Source organism: Ipomoea nil, unplaced genomic scaffold, assembly GCF_001879475.1.
Source record: "Ipomoea nil cultivar Tokyo-kokei standard unplaced genomic scaffold, Asagao_1.1 scaffold3065, whole genome shotgun sequence".
NCBI classification, from domain to species: domain Eukaryota; kingdom Viridiplantae; phylum Streptophyta; class Magnoliopsida; order Solanales; family Convolvulaceae; genus Ipomoea; species Ipomoea nil.
Genome location: NW_017619493.1, coordinates 503203 through 520439, shown reverse-complemented (window position 1 = coordinate 520439; position 17237 = coordinate 503203). Strand labels below are relative to the sequence as shown.

Here is a 17237-nt window from a genome sequence, read left to right as displayed (position 1 = left end):
TAAAAATTGATTTTACGAGATTGGAAAAATGACACAAACATATTCAACAGAAGATCTCTGCATAGGATAAATAGGTATTACCCTTTGAATATTCCCTTGTAAAGATATATTTGCTTTATTGGTTGTTTAATTAGTAGAATGTGATGTCTTTGAATCATACTACCGTTTATGTAAACGGTGATATATCTTACACATGAACGCCCAAACCTTAGTTTAGTTCTCATGGGTGTGCTCATTTTGGCCATAGAAGTTGCTTGGTTCCACTAGAGTTTCTAAAGAATTGAACACGTACAATTATCCTTTGAAGCACCCAACTTCTCCCTCACTTAGGTGATTTTTTTTTTTTTTTTTGAGTATCTCGTATATTCTTCCTATGTCAACCGACATATAGAATCACTAAAGCATACATACATGCTAACCTCATGCCATCTGGGTTGGGTCGCAACTATAGAACTTTATTCCAGGGGATTTATTCCCATTCCCCATGACAACTTCTCTACCAACTCTTTACTCAACACTTTGATTAGCAGATTCGTTAGATCATATCATCATTTGGCTTCAAGTAGCCAACATAGATAACACCCATTGTGAAAAGTTGTTTAATGGTATATATTTACGACATATATGTCTAGACATACCTTTATACATGTTACTTTGTACCATTCCAATTGTAGCTTGACTATTATAATGTATACAAATTTGAGCTACTGGTTGTTCCTAACTATGAATATCAACAAGAAAATAGCGTAGACATTTAGCCTCTTCACTATCCCCTTCACTTATCCAAGGCTATTAACTTAGAATACATCATTGATCTAGCTATCACAGTTTGTTTCAAGGACTTCCATGATACGGTGGCACAGGATAACATGAACACGTAGCCACTGTGGACATAGAGTCCTTAATATCCGATATACAATTAGCATCATTATACCTTTCTAGTAAAATTGGATATCCCGTATAGTGCAGTCGAAGGTCATGAGTACCCCTTAAGTATCTCATCACCCTAACTATTTCCATTTAGTGTTCATCACCAGGGGTTCTAGTATATCTACTAAGTTTACTAACTGCAAAGACAATATCCAACTTAGTATAACTGTTTAGATACATAGGCAGCCCGGAGCAAACATCGCCTGAAGGAAAGGAAATGTAGTGACGTCGACGGGGAATCTAGCTCGCCTCTTGCTGACTCTTTTTGTGACGCCAGTGACTCCAAACCGCAATGTCGCCCATGCCTTTGATTGCATAATCGTGACACTAGCCATGGTTGTCGATGAACCCTTGGCTCAATGGTAAAGTGTCGCATCGACTATGATCGAAGGGCGAGTGACGAAATATGAACTAAAAAGCCTCATTTTTTTTATAAACTTCTGTAGCCCCTCCGACCCCAACAACGACAGCCGTCATGTCGACGAAGATCGAAGTCCAAATACCGACGAACACGAATTTGGTGATTCTCCCGCAAACTCAAGCAGTAGGGGAAAATAATAAATTTTACTAGGAAACTGTAATCGTACTTTGTTGACATTGTAATTTTGATAAATATTGACTAGTTTTTTATATTAGTATATTTGAAATATTTTTGATAATATTGATATTATCTAATTTGTTAATTAGATAATACCAAAAGAGTTTGAACCTATCAAAACTCTTCTATCCTTACCCCAAAAGGCTGAATCCCCAACCCTAAGGGCCCCCCACACTCCGCCCCGACAGAGCATGTGGGAGGATATAAATCACGGTGACACAATGGGTTAGTAGACAGGACCAAATGCCGGTGCGTACAAAGAATCTGCCCACTTTGGACGTAATTCCCACACTGCCACCGCCGAGGTTCGAACCTTGGTCTCTTACCCCAAATGAAACTCTTCTATCCTACAGCTATAAATAGGAGCTCTCATTTTTTTGTAATCACAAATCCTAGGAAAAATTCATAGAAATATCCTAAGCTTTGAAGCTTATTCAGGGATCACAATAAAAATGTCATCCTGAAAGTAAAAGCCCCCCCTCCAATCCAATCATGCCTGTTGATCCAAACCTCCATTGAAGATGAAACCATTTGAATCTGAAAGCCCTTCAATGAAGAACAAACATATAAGTTCTTCTTTGGAGATCAAGCCACTTGAATTCCGGAGGCCCTTCAGTGGTGGAGTGTTCAAGGCATCAGTTGGAGAATCAGAGGACTACACAGAGACTTGTACCCACACCGCATTGATACTTGACATGTAACTAGAATTTTGAATATTAATATATTTTATTCAATTTTCTTTGTTCACAAATTGGCACACCCAGTGGGACAGCTCTGCCTCTCATCTCTTCATAGGCACTTATAACCGATATGGGGGAAAACCCTGTATGAAATTTGAAATGGAGGAAGCTAAATGATACTCCTTGGCATGAGTTTAAATGGCCTCATATTCATGCTCCTTGGCACGAGTAAAAACGGCCTCATATCTTTCGAGGCTCCTTGGCACGAGTTGAAACGTCCTTATATCTTTAAGTTGTAGTGTCGAGACTTCCTTGCACTACATACTTTCGAGTGGTACATGCTCTCAAGTGGCGTACAAGCAAGTCTCGAGGGGGAATTTGTTGACACTTAAATTTTGATAAATAATTGATTAGTTTTTAGTATTAGTATATTTGAAATATTTTGGATGATATTGATATTATTAATTTGTTAATTAGATAATATCAAAAGAGTTTGAACCTATCAAAACTCTTCTATCCTACCGCTATAAATAGGAGCTCTCATTTCTATGTAATCACACAGATCATAGGAAAAATCATAGAAAGAACTCTGGAGCTTGTTCAGAGATCACGATAAAAATGTGATCTTGAAAGTAAAAAACCCATCCTCCAATCCAATCATGCCAGTTGATCCAAACCTCCATTGAAGATCAAGCCATTTGAACCCGGATGTCATTCAATGAAGAACAAGCTCTTCTTTGAAGATTAAGCCACTTGAAACCCGGAGGCCCTTCAATGGTGGAGTGTTCAAGGCATCCAATTGAAGAATCAGAGGACTACACATAGACTTGTACCCACACCGCATTGATACTTGACATGTAACTAGAATTTTGAATATTAATATATTTTATTCAATTTTCTTTGTTCACAAATTGGCACGCCCAGTGGGACAGCTTTGCCTCTCATCCCTTCATAGGCACTTACCTTTAAACCGGTATGGGGGCAAACCCCATATGAATTCGAAATGGAGGAGGCTAAATGATACTCCTTGTCACGAGTTAAAACGACCTCATATCCTTCAAGGCTCCTTCGCACGAGTTGAAAAGGCCTCATATTCTTCAAGATACCCCTTGACGCGAGTTGAAACGACCTTATATCTTAAAGTTGTAGTGTCGAGACTTGCTTGCACTACATACTTTGGAGGGGTATATGCTCTCAAGTGGCGTACAAGCAAGTATTGAGGGGGCATTTGTTGATGGTAATAAACGATGGTATTATAAGTGTATGTGAATAGTATAAAGGTAATCTGGGGTGGAGCGGGGCGGGGAGAGTACTCCCATTCCCGATTCCCGTCCTCGATGGGGCAGGGAATCGTATTCCACGTTGGGTATGTTGACATCCCTAGGCGCCGATTAATTGCCGCTTAGGTTCCTCCCAAGCGCCTAGCGATTGTTTCAACCATGATCTCCGTGTTTGGATGTCAGTCCGCATGGGAAATGAGCGATGGACTGATGTGATGGAGTCAATAGTTTAATGGCAGACTTATGCAATACGCGCCCCCAAACAAATAATGGGTTTTCCACTCACCTTTTTAAATGGAAGATTAGTGTATACTTTTCTATGATTATGGATTATTTATAGTATTTGTGGTTAATTATCAATAAGCTTGTTTAGCTCAGTTGGTAGAGCGTAAGGCTCTTAACTTTGTGGGGTTAAAGCCCCACGGTGGGCATTTTTTTGTTGTTGCCGGTTGTTTTCCCTTCCAGGTTGTCATTGATATATCTATTAGAATAATCTTAACATGAGTGTTAACTTGTTAACATGTCTGAGTGGTTAAGGAGATAGACTTGAAATCTATTGGGCTTTGCCTGCGCAGGTTTGAATCCTGCTGTTAACGCATTTTCGAAATTTATTGGGCGCTGCTTGCTTAGGTTCGAATCTTGTTGTTGACGGATTTTATTGTAGACATCGACGAGAAGCAGACTGGAAATCTATTGGTCTTTTCCTGCGCAGGTTCGAATTTGCATTTTATTTTTATTGGCTGACCCTGCACAGGTCGGCCGGCGTCATCTATCTGCAACGCTAGAAACGATCCATCATCCATCTGCAAGGCCGGCCGGCGAGACCGTCATCCATCTGCAAGGCTGCAGATCGGCGAGACCGTCATCCACCTGCAAGGCTAGAAACGATCCATCATCCATCTGCAAGGCTAGAAACGATCCATCATCCATTCTCAAGGCTAGAAACGATCCATCATCCATCTGCAAGGCTAGAAGCGACGTCAAGCTTCGTAAACCATCCGCTGCGGCAACAGCGACTTCAAGCTTCAACGACCATCTGTGAGGCGAGTAGCGGCAACCATCTGCGAGTTACCATCCGCTGCGGCAACTGCGACTTCAAGCTTCAACGACCATCTGTGAGGCGAGTAGCGGCAACCATCTGCGAGGTAAGAAGGTAATTTTCTGCTTAGTGTTTTACTTATTTTCTGCTCAGTGTTTTACTTATTTTTTGGACTATAACTTCTTTTGTGAGTCCAAAACTGAACTTGGTTTCTTTATGTTGATGCCTCTCTTGGAGGTATAACGGTTCATTATTTTATGAATCATCATGATTTGGTAGTGAAGGTGGTTGAGTTTTTTTTTTCCTCTAAAGATGAGAGGACTGGCCTGAAATTTAAGGCTACTCCATTCCCAAAGCCAAGGATCGAACCCTTAACCTTTGACTAAGGATGTATGAGTCCCCTCCACTCAACCACACCTTCCAAGTTGACAAGGTGGTTGAGCTGTTTTTTTTTTTTTTTTATATTAATATATCCATTTATTTTAAGCTTGTTATCAACTTGGATTTAAAATTTCCTCTAGTTTGTATAATTTTGTAACTCTGTTCTTTTGCTTTTCATTGTTGTATGATTAATACAATGGATGGGTGACTTTGAAAATTATAATTCTTCATTTGGTATTGTCTCCCTCCAGGGGCGGAGCCACATGTTAATTGCAGGGGGCCATGCCCCCCGCCCCCCCCCCCCCCTCACCAAGCTGGACTTTTCATTATAATCATTAGGCTTTCTTTCACCTGTTAAATTAATATTATAATGTTTTTTTTTGGTCCACCTCACAAAGCTTCGGCAAATTATGCTGTGGAACCGTGTCCACCTTGCAACAATATGTCGAGGATTATGCGGACTGATTACGGGCACACGATAAATTAGTATCAGACACACAACTTAATTAACAGTGGCACACAAGAACAAATGTAAACATCAGGTTTTGAATCAAGTTTCGAACCCAGGCTCTATTAATTAACCAACCTATGCACATGACATACAAATTATGGCGCACGACTAATTCGGCCAAGCACACGACATACAGACTAATGACACATGACTACATCAATCCTCATTGTCCTCTATAACCTGGTTGTATTACCATGAAAAAAAAAACGTTATAATATGAAGCCTACTGATAAGCTTAATTTCTATGCATTATTTAGAGTAATTTTAGTAAGTTATTTTCATTAATAAATTTAGTTTAGAGTTGGTTTTATTATAAATTTTACATTTATTTATATGTTACAAGTTTAGATGGGTTTTAATAAGTATTAGACTAATGTTGCACTTTTATTAATATAAATAGGAGTTTTATTTTAACTATAGGATTAAATTTATTTGATAGTCTTATGCATTCAATTCTAAATAAGTGTTTAAGTAATTAAGTTTAAAAGTTATGTCATTAGGTTATGATTATCTTTACTTTAAAACTTTATTTTATTTTTATCTTTCTTTGAGGTGTTTGGCGCAGCAGTAGAGAAAACAAAAACAAAAGGGGTAATTATATTAACTTAGGTTTTTGAGCAGCAGTAGAGAAAGGAAAAAAGATAGGAAAAGAAAACACAACAAGAGCAAGAAGCTGACTACGACGGTAGCGCATCAGTGAGGAGAAATTGCAGCGGGAGCGAAGAGATTCAAGGCTTCGTGAAAATGGGATTTTGAGACTCAATCGCAACTATCTCTTTAGGCTTGGATTACTTTTCTTCATATCATTCTCTTATTCTGTCAATTATTTGTTTAAATTTCCAGTATGGTATTTCTTGAATATCTTATGCATTTAATTATGACTATTGGCTAGAACTTTTAATTAGGGATTTGGATTAGCTTTAGATTAGATTAATTAACTATTCTTCATGTGTTGATTCTTTCTAATTTCAGTTATACAATTGAATTTGATTATATTTATTTTATGTATTTTAATTGTGAATTGTGTGACTTGCCATTTGCATAATTCTAATATCAACGTTTATAAGAAGAACTGACAGGTGAATTATGAACCTAGAACTCGTAAGATAAACATAATTGACCTAAAGTAGACATAGCTTTAGGTATTTGTAGAGATATTTGATTGTTGTTTAATGGGTTCAATTAATGTTGGTGAGATATCTGATAAAGGCTCGTGGATTTTGAATGCAAGATATAACCTAAAGGTTCCTACTAAATTTTAATTCAATTATTAAGTTGGACTAGCTCCAGGATCTACTCCAGACAGAATAAAGAAATTAAATATAAAAGCAATAAATGGAACCGTGCACCAGGAAATGTTCACGCAGTTCGGAGCCTCACTCCTACGTCTGCGGGGCCACTCACGTCAGCCCAATCCACTAGATGATCAACATGGAGTACAAGGGGGAGTACATTACACACTAAAGCATAAACTACACTACTCCGATCCAGCGACTAGTCCAGCGACTACTCCAGCATCACCATGGACTTGACGTGCAGGCTATCTTTGTCACACCTTGAACCAGTTGAGAAACCTTCAACACATGAATATATTGATTGAAAAACCAGTGGAGGATTTGAGGAATGATATGTATAATTTTAATCCTTGAATCTTCAACTTTAATGCTTAACAAAATAGCATTTTATAGTGATTATATGAAACCTCTTTGGTCTTGAAAAATGCAGCCTTCAATTCCTCAAATTAAGCTGCATCTCCTGATTTAAAAAGCCATGGAAGTAGGGTCTTGACCAAAATAAATGTTTGAATGAGTTTCTCTTCTTCTGGATTACTTCCTGGAGCTGATCCTAGACTGCATCCTGGCGCTGACACTGGACTGGAGTAGGCGCTGATCCAGACTCAACCTGACACAGACACTAGACCATTTTGACAACTAATTTAAGCTAACTTAAGTGGGTTTTAAATGTGTAACATTTTACACTTACAATATCGACGGATGATCACAGTTAATTGGATACAACCTAGTAGCTCGACGGAGTATTACGATATATTTGATGCAATCATCACTATAGTCACAAGAATCAATACTTAGGAGAGTTAGTTAATTATCTAATATGTGAACCCAAATCCCTAGTCTTCTCTCAATTGGAATTTTCTTTGCTTTAAATTCATAAATATTCTTTTAAATTACATTAATTCTATTTATTTGCGTTTGTCCTTATCAACAAATCGATTATTCTAGATAACAGTTAATAGTGTTCTTCATGGGATCGACCTTGGAATACTCCAGGAATTTATACTGTGACGGACTCTGTGCGCTTGCAGATTATAGCAATCACCTACTAAGCCATACACATTAACCATATGATAAACAAAATCACTTCTTAATCATAATATTTTGATCTCCTGGAATTAGCTTAATTTTGTATTGTAATATACACATCTAAGCATCATGAATAACCCAAATTTTTAATATGGAATAAAAAATCATAATATAGCCTCTAGTGGAATGCACAAGTGCGCTCAACAACTCAATAAGTAAGCTAACACTTCTCTACCAAATCAAGTATAAAAAGAACTAGCCCGCACATGCAACTCAGTTGATTCTTAGGTGATAGATTGTGGACAAGAACACATGTTCAAGTCTTGACAATTGTAGTGCGGGCAAGTATAAACAGAACTAAGAATAAATACAACATAGTTGTAAACATAGTTTTATTTAATACAAAGATATTACATACATTTATTTATTCAAGAGTTTAATCAATAGGAGCGGCCTATTTGCTTTCCTGATTTGAGTCCTGGTTTCTCTCGTTAATCGAAGGAAAAGGAAAATCTTTTATTCTCATATAGCATGGAATTTATTAAACTATATATCGTTAGAAGGAGGGCTTGAACCTCTGACCTTGTGGTTAAGAGCCACACACTCTAACCAACTGAGCTATTCCAGCTTTGTATTTCATTGGGAAGAAATTTGAATTAATTTTCAATAGTACAAACCAAATCGTTACTCGAGTTCCCTTTCCCAAAGCCGTGCCAAAAGTTGTAGCAATGTCATTTAATTATTTGTTGTCGTTCTAGCTATCCCAAACGTTATAAAACTTGTAACGTGTACATAGCAGGGCCCTTCTAGCTATCCCAAAAGTTTTTATTGTTACTTTTTATTACGGAGTAAATGTTTAGTTAATAGTGAGGAGGCCTGCATGGTTGATGGAAGAGGCGGGTAATTTCATTATCAAAAGGGGTGTTATAGAGGGTGGTAGCTTGAGGTGAGTTAATTGGTCCTCATCAAGGGAGGGATGGTTGGCCTGGTTTAAACTCGATCAATAATTAGTTGAATAAGGTGATCTTTCTGAAGTTCTGAGATCAATCCATGTCGGTTTGCTATGCGTGCAGCAATATCTCGACGACAGACCAACCATGTCGTCTGTAGTTTAGATGTTAAGCAATGACGCGACATAGCTTGAACCAGTGCCGAATGTTCACAGGAAAGTGGCTTACCAGTGCTGAATGTTCATCAAGCACACAAGCTGCAAGTTCTTTAAATGAAGTTTCCATCAGCTTGTTTGATCCTAGGCAGTTGGCTGCTTGAATTTTCCTATGCTAAGTTCTGCACAAACACATCAAAACCATGTAAAATTGTAAATAGAAAAACATGTATTTTTGCTATTAAAATACTTATATTTTTGTTACAATTATTTGACAAATATTAGTTATAATTGATTTTCTTTCAAATTAATGTGTACCTAGAATTTATTTGTGATTGCAATATAAAGATTTTTGAAGAAATATAATTCAATGATAATTATAAAAATATAATAATTTAATTATAAAACATTTAGTGACACTTAATTATGAAAACAAAAATTATTTAGCGCACTTAATAACCGCCACTAAAATTTGAAAAAAAAAAAAAATAGTTTTATTTAGTGGCGCTTACAAAACCGCCGCTTAAAGCAATCGAAAAGTAACTAATCTTAGTGGCGGTTCCCAAACCGCCGCTAAATAAGTTTCTCATGAATTCCCGTGGTTGTTGAAAACCGCCGCTAAATGCTTCGCGACACACTATTTAGACACGGTTTAATAACCGCCGCTAAACACAATAGTGGCGGTTTAATAACTGCCGCTAAACACAATAGTGGCGGCTTGTAACCACCGCTAAACGTAAAAAAAAAAAAAAAACTGTCAGCTAAATACCATATTTGGTGTAGTGTGAGCTTTTAGGTGCTGCATATCAACACTATATTATTTCGCCAAAGAAGTTGGTAAAATTATTAGTCGAGTTGATGAGGTATGTACTAGTATCTGATATATAATAGGAAATGAATATTAATAATTGACTGAAAATTAATAATGATTCCAAACTGACTCAAATGCAAAAAAAAAAAAAAATAAAATAAAAAATGGTCAGACCGCCCAAACAATAGTATATGTAAATTGGTAAAGTATTTTGTTATTAATAATTTACTGGAAATATTTTTAAAAAAGAATATGTTATTAATAATTAACTAATTGACTAATTGATATGTATTTAAAAAGAATAATTGACTTAGAATAAAAATTGCGCAGAAATTAGGTCAATTGAAAGATGAAGTGAATATTAATAATTCACTGAAATTAAAAATGATCCCAAATTAACCAAAATGAAAAAAAAATGCCAGAACGTCCAAACAATAGTATATGTAAATTGGAAAAGGGATCTATTATTAATATTTGACTGAAAATATTAAAAAAAGAATATGTTATTAATAATTAACTAATTGATATGTATTGGAAAAAATAATTGACTGAGAATATAAATAACACGAAAATTAGGCCAATTGAAAAAGAAAATAAATATTAATAATTGTCTGAAAATTTAAAAAGATCTCCCTATTAACTATTTTCGAAAAGAAAACATATTAACTGTAGTATAGGTAAATTGAAAAAAGTATCTGATATTAATAATTGACTGGAAATATTAAAAATAAATCTGTTATAAATAATTAACTAATTAATAATGTATTAAAAAAGAATAATTGACTGAGAATAAAAATGGCACAGAAATTTGGCCAATTGGAAAAGAAAATGAATATAAATACTTGATTAAAAATTATAAATGATCACAAACTGATTCAAATGAAAAAGGAAATGGTTAGACCGCACAAACAATAGTATAGATAAATTGGAAATTGAATCTGTTATTAATAATTGACTAGAAATATTAAATAAAAAATCTATTAATAATAATTTATTAAGTGATATGTAGTAACAAAATAATATAATTGACTGAGATAAAAAATGACTGCATCGTCTGCGTCAACTGATGGAGATTCTGGGCGAGCTGCTCGTTGGTCGGGGTCTCTGGGGAGCGGGCGCGAGGACGAGGAGGCATCGCACTTCTGCTACAACAACAAGGTTACCACAAAAAAGCAAGCAAGCAAGCAAGGCAGAAAACAACACACATCTCACCGCGCAACCTAGAGTCCTAAGCCTAACACTTAACTCCTTAAGGTCGCTTAGAGGTCTCAAAACACACTTAAACACTTAGGAAGTCTAGACTCAACTCCTCCTAGGCACTAAACCAAGGTTCAAACCTAGGCTCTGATACCAACTGTAACACCCCCCCCCCCCCCCCCAAAACAAGACTACTTAAAACGAGTCTTAACACCTGCAGATCAAGCACAAAACTAGCACAGCGGAAGATAAAAAGATAACTGGATAAAAGGAATCCAAAACGGGGTGTTATGCCACGTATACCACACTAGGTATACGCTACAGCGACAATCTGCAAGTGTAACACTATCCCAAAAACAACCAAACTAGAACAATCTAAGACATTGGCACACAGGCCGCAACAACACTGTTTAAAGATACAGGTGCTAAGCTACCGGCTCTAGACATCGCGCTCGACTACGCATCACCTGAAAGATACAAAGATAAACATCGGGGCGACGCCCGGTCAGCGAAAGATGCTGGTAACCCACCAATACCGTTAAGTATCATAAATAGGTAGATATATAATATGAAAACCATTTTCGAAACGGAATACATATATATAAGTCAAAACCAAGATCAAAAGACAACACAAGACTCACCACTCACAAGGACAAAACCGGGAACACATCCCAAACCACAAAGGTTATCCACACACAAGGATAAAGACTCACCCAACGGCAACACATGCCAAAACATCACACCACAAGCCTCCGTGACTACACACGTCACGAGAGAAGAGAACTCACCACAACAACGGCTTCACAAGCCCTCGTGACATCACCCATCACGAGTTGATATGCCTTCCTTATGCCCTGTTCCAACCTTATGGCTACCCCCAACCTTGTACCTTCGGTGCCATCCATTACCTCCAGAAAGCCCCTGTACAGCCAAGTCCAACCTTATTCCTCCGGGACTGTCGTCCCCCACCTATAACCACCAACGAAAACCCACCAATTCACGGCAACACATGCCCGGATAACACAATGTTATCCCCCAAACACGTGGACTCAGCCACAACTCCATGAAATCACGTCACGGCCACCACGAGGACCGCTGCAATACCTTGGTGACTAGCGTCCCATACCACAAATCGTGCAATCCAGGTAAAGCCACACACGCACCACCACTCACGCGAAACAAGCAACGGATTGCAACAGAGGTACGAAACATACTCAAATAAGAGACAGGTCACCACCCATCGACAACAACGACGCTAGCATTAGGATAATAACTAGCAAGCTCAACAACGAGGAAACTCAAGATAGTTTCGAGGAACACACAAGACACCACACGGTTCAACGAAACACAATGTTGAACACTTAGCACGATACACAACACCAAAGATCCTACATGGATACCTACCATAAAGCTCTAGACCTACAAAACATCAAGAAGACGCTCAAATAGTTCCACAAAAGAACAACGGAAGGCCAAAAGATCAAAGACCAAGACAAACGAAACACGGGGAACAAATCCCACTCCAACATCACTGTGTTCCCCAGGGGTGGACCCACGGGTAGTGCCCCACCCGTGGTCCCGCCCGCGGGTACAACACCCACAAGGCATACGTTCCCGCGGGTAGGCCGTCGGGTGGTGCCCCGCCCGCCGTTCCGCCCGCGGGTACGTCCCTGTACCACAACAAATCCCTTCGGGGATTTTCTCCTCCAAACACAAATTCAAGTCCAAAACATGCCAAATCTCACCAAGCACAACAAAATGACTTGAACCAAGGAAAATGCCAAGCAATGGCACAAAAGAAACCTAAACACAAGTAGAAGCCAAGAAATCATATATAGGTAAGCAAAATAGGTTTTGTAGAGCATGGGTTACCTCTTGAAGACCAAAAGACTCTTCTTACACCACAACAAGCTCTCCACTAAGCTCACTAGCCAAACCCACTTCAAGATCAAACCAAAAGATCATAAAGATCCAACCTTTAAGAAAAAGACAACTAAGATGGAACCAAAAAGACTAGACAAGCTTAGATCTTACCCTTCTAGATGCCAAAATAGAGGAAAGATTGAATCTTGGAAGCAAAACTTGGAATCTTGACAAAGGCTTCTTTTGGCTTGAAGAACAAGCTACTCTTGTTTTCTAGAGAGAAGGTAGAGATATTTTCTAGGAAATGTAAGGGAATGAAATGAAGAAGTCTTCTAGGTTTAGGTTACAAAACTAGCTCTTGGTGAAAAGACAAGGATACCCTTACTAACTCTTAGAAAGTGTAAGGAACAAGGGAACTCCTCTCAAAGCACAAGGCACAACACCACTTAAAGATTGACTAGTCAAATACTAGTCCTTGAGTATCAAAAATCAGAATTTTAGGAATCAATTCCTCAAAAGAAATAGAATTAATTACTCAATTAATTCATGGTTTGGAGTGTGGATTTGGTGTAGTGTGAGCTTTTAGGTGCTGCATATCAACACTATATTATTTCGCCAAAGAAGTTGGTAAAATTATTAGTCGAGTTGATGAGGTATGTACTAGTATCTGATATATAATAGGAAATGAATATTAATAATTGACTGAAAATTAATAATGATTCCAAACTGACTCAAATGCAAAAAAAAAAAAAAATAATAATAAAAAAATAAAAAAATGGTCAGACCGCCCAAACAATAGTATATGTAAATTGGTAAAGTATTTTGTTATTAATAATTTACTGGAAATATTTTTAAAAAAGAATATGTTATTAATAATTAACTAACTGACTAATTGATATGTATTTAAAAAGAATAATTGACTTAGAATAAAAATTGCGCAGAAATTAGGTCAATTGAAAGATGAAGTGAATATTAATAATTCACTGAAATTAAAAATGATCCCAAATTAACCAAAATGAAGAAAAAATGTCAGACCGTCCAAACAATAGTGTATGTAAATTGGAAAAGGGATCTATTATTAATATTTGACTGAAAATATTAAAAAAAGAATATGTTATTAATAATTAACTAATTGATATGTATTGGAAAAAATAATTGACTGAGAATATAAATAACACGAAAATTAGGCCAATTGAAAAAGAAAATAAATATTAATAATTGTCTGAAAATTAAAAAAGATCTCCCTATTAACTATTTTCGAAAAGAAAACATATTAACTGTAGTATAGGTAAATTGAAAAAAGTATCTGATATTAATAATTGACTGGAAATATTAAAAATAAATCTGTTATAAATAATTAACTAATTAATAATGTATTAAAAAAGAATAATTGACTGAGAATAAAAATGGCACGGAAATTTGGCCAATTGGAAAAGAAAATGAATATTAATACTTGATTAAAAATTATAAATGATCACAAACTGATTCAAATGAAAAAGGAAATGGTTAGACCGCACAAACAATAGTATAGATAAATTGGAAATTGAATCTGTTATTAATAATTGACTAGAAATATTAAATAAAAAATCTATTAATAATAATTAATTAATTGATATGTAGTAACAAAATAATATAATTGACTGACATAAAAAATGACACGAAAATTTTGTTCTTAATATTAGAAGATGTCATCTTCTAATATTAAGATTTGTAACAATGGGGAGGACTCAGAGTTGTGCCATAGTTGAGGAGCTAGAGTCGGAAAAGTTCAAAAATTTGGCAAATCCTCAGTTTGTCTAGGCTGCCAATTTTTGAATGAACATTCAACACACTCGGGTTGCAGGTGCACACAAGTTCAAACTTTTTAGCCTCATTTTGAGATTTGATTTGTACCCCACCTTATATGGCGCGAGAGACCCTCTATGCTATAGAATTCAAAGATATCAAAAAGTGAAATAGTATATACATTAGTACTAACCCACATCCTTTTTTTCAATGTGGGACAAATGCTACTTAAATTCCTTCTGAACTCCATTTTCCCAACTCAAATGGGTAAACCTTGAGAATCAATTTTTTCATTCACCCGTTATCCATTTTGAGCGTATAATATATCAAATTCATCATCTGATTTAGGAAAACATGAATCCACTTTTATTCGATTAATTGGAAGTGAATTCCATTGAAAATTACACCACGAAATGGTCACTTTTAATGCCATTTAAACCAATTTTTTAAACAATTCACCACATTAATAAAAATTGATTTTACGGGATTGGAAAAACGGCACAAACATATTCAACGGAAGATCTCTGCATAGGATAAATAGGTATTACCCTTTGAACATTCCCTTGTAAAGATATATTTGCTTTATTGGTTGTTTAATTGGTAGAATGTGATGTCTTTGAATCATACTACCGTTTATGTAAATGATGATATATCTTACACATGAACGTCCAAACCTTAGTTTAGTTCTCATGGGTGTGCTCATTTTGGCCATAGAAGTTGCTTGGTTCCACTAGAGTTTCTAAAGAATTGAACTCGTACAATTATCCTTTGAAGCACCCAACTTCTCCCTCACTTAGGTGGCAGTTTTTTTTTTTTTTTTTGAGTATCCCGTATATTCTTCCTATGTCAACTGACATATAGAATCACTAAAGCATATATACATGCTAACCTCATGCCATCTAGGTTGGGTCGCAACTATAGAACTTTATTCCAGGGGCTTTAGTCCCATTCCCCGTGCCAACTTCTCTTCCAAATCTGTACTCAACACTTTGATTAGCAGATTCGTTAGATCATATCATCATTTGGCTTCATGTATCAACATAGATAACACCCATTGTGAGAAGTTGTTTAATGGTATATATCTACGACATATATGTCTAGACACACCTTTATACATGTTACTTTGTACCATTCCAATTGTAGCTCGCCTCATGCTGACTCTTTTTGTGACGCCAGTGAATCCAAACCGCAATGTCGCCCATGCCTTTGATTACATAATCGTGACACTAGCCATGGTTGTCGATGAAACCTTGGCTCAATGGTAAAGTGTCGCATCGACTATGATCGAAGGGCGAGTGACGAAATATGAACTGAAAAGCCTCATTTTTTTTATAAACTTCTGTAGCCCCTCCGACCTCAACAACGACAGCCGTCATGTCAACGAAGATCGAAGTCCAAATACCGACGAACATGAATTTGGTGATTCTCCCGCAAACTCAAGCAGTAGGGGAAAATAATTAATTTTACTAGGAAACTGTAATCGTACTTTGTTGACATTGTAATTTTGATAAATATTGACTAGTTTTTAATATTAGTATATTTGAAATATTTTGGATAATATTGATATTATCTAATTTGTTAATTAGATAATACCAAAAGAGTTTGAACCTATCAGAACTCTTCTATCCTTACCCCAAAAGGCTGAATCCCCAACCCTAAGGGCCCCCCACACTCCGCCTCGACAGAGCATGTGGGAGGATATAAATCACGGTGATACAATGGGTTAGTAGACAGGACCAAATGCCGGTGCGTACAAAGAATCTGCCCACTTTGGACATAATTCCTACACTGTCGCCGCCGAGGTTCGAACCTTGGTCTCTTACCCCAAATGAAACTCTTCTATCCTACAACTATAAATAGGAGCTCTCATTTCTATGTAATCACAAATCCTAGGAAAAATTAATAGAAATATCCTAAGCTTTGAATCCTGCTGTTAACGCATTTTTTTGTAGACATCGATGAGAAGCGAACTGGAAATCTAAGTTCGAATATGTTTGAATTTGCATTTTATTGGCTGACTCGAAATGCTGTTGCCAGTTGTCATTGAAATAATCTTAGCATGAGTGTCAACTTGTCAACATGTCCGAGTGGTTAAGGAGATAGACTCGAAATCTATTGGGCGCTGCCTGTGCCGGTTTGAATCTTGCTGTTGACGAATTTTATTATAGACATCGACGAGAAGCAGACTGGAAATCTATTGGCCTTTTCCTGCGCAGGTTCGAATTTGCATTTTATTGGCTGACCCTGCACAGGTCGGCTGGCGAGACCGTCATCCATCTGCAAGGCTAGAAACGATCCATCATCCATCTGCAAGGCTAGAAACGATCCATCATCCATCTGCAAGGCTAGAAACGATCCATCATCCATCTGCAAGGCTAGAAACGATCCATCATCCATCTGCAAGGCTAGAAGCGACGTCAAGTTTCGTAAACCATCCGCTGCGGCAACAGCGACTTCAAGCTTGAACGACCAGCTTCAACGAAACGATCCATCATCCATCTGCAAGGCTAGAAACGATCCATCATCCATCTGCAAGGCTAGAAGCGACGTCAAGTTTCGTAAACCATCCGCTGCGGCAACAGCGACTTCAAGCTTGAACGACCAGCTTCAACGACCATCTGTGAGGCGAGTAGCGGCAAATATCTGCGAGGTAAGAAGGTAACTTTCTGCTCAGTGTTTTACTTATTTTCTGCTCAGTGTTTTACTTATTTTTTGGACTATAAGTTCTTTTGTGAG

The 17237-nt window shown here is 37.0% G+C and overlaps 2 non-coding genes across 2 annotated transcripts; both read left to right on the top strand.

Annotated features, from left to right (window-relative positions):
- Positions 1-4002: 4002 nt before the first annotated feature.
- On the top strand, positions 4003-4084 carry TRNAS-UGA. Its single transcript has one exon. It is a non-coding gene; the product is annotated as a tRNA-Ser (tRNA).
- Positions 4085-16574: 12490 nt separating this feature from the next.
- On the top strand, positions 16575-16656 carry TRNAS-CGA. Its single transcript has one exon. It is a non-coding gene; the product is annotated as a tRNA-Ser (tRNA).
- Positions 16657-17237: the final 581 nt, after the last annotated feature.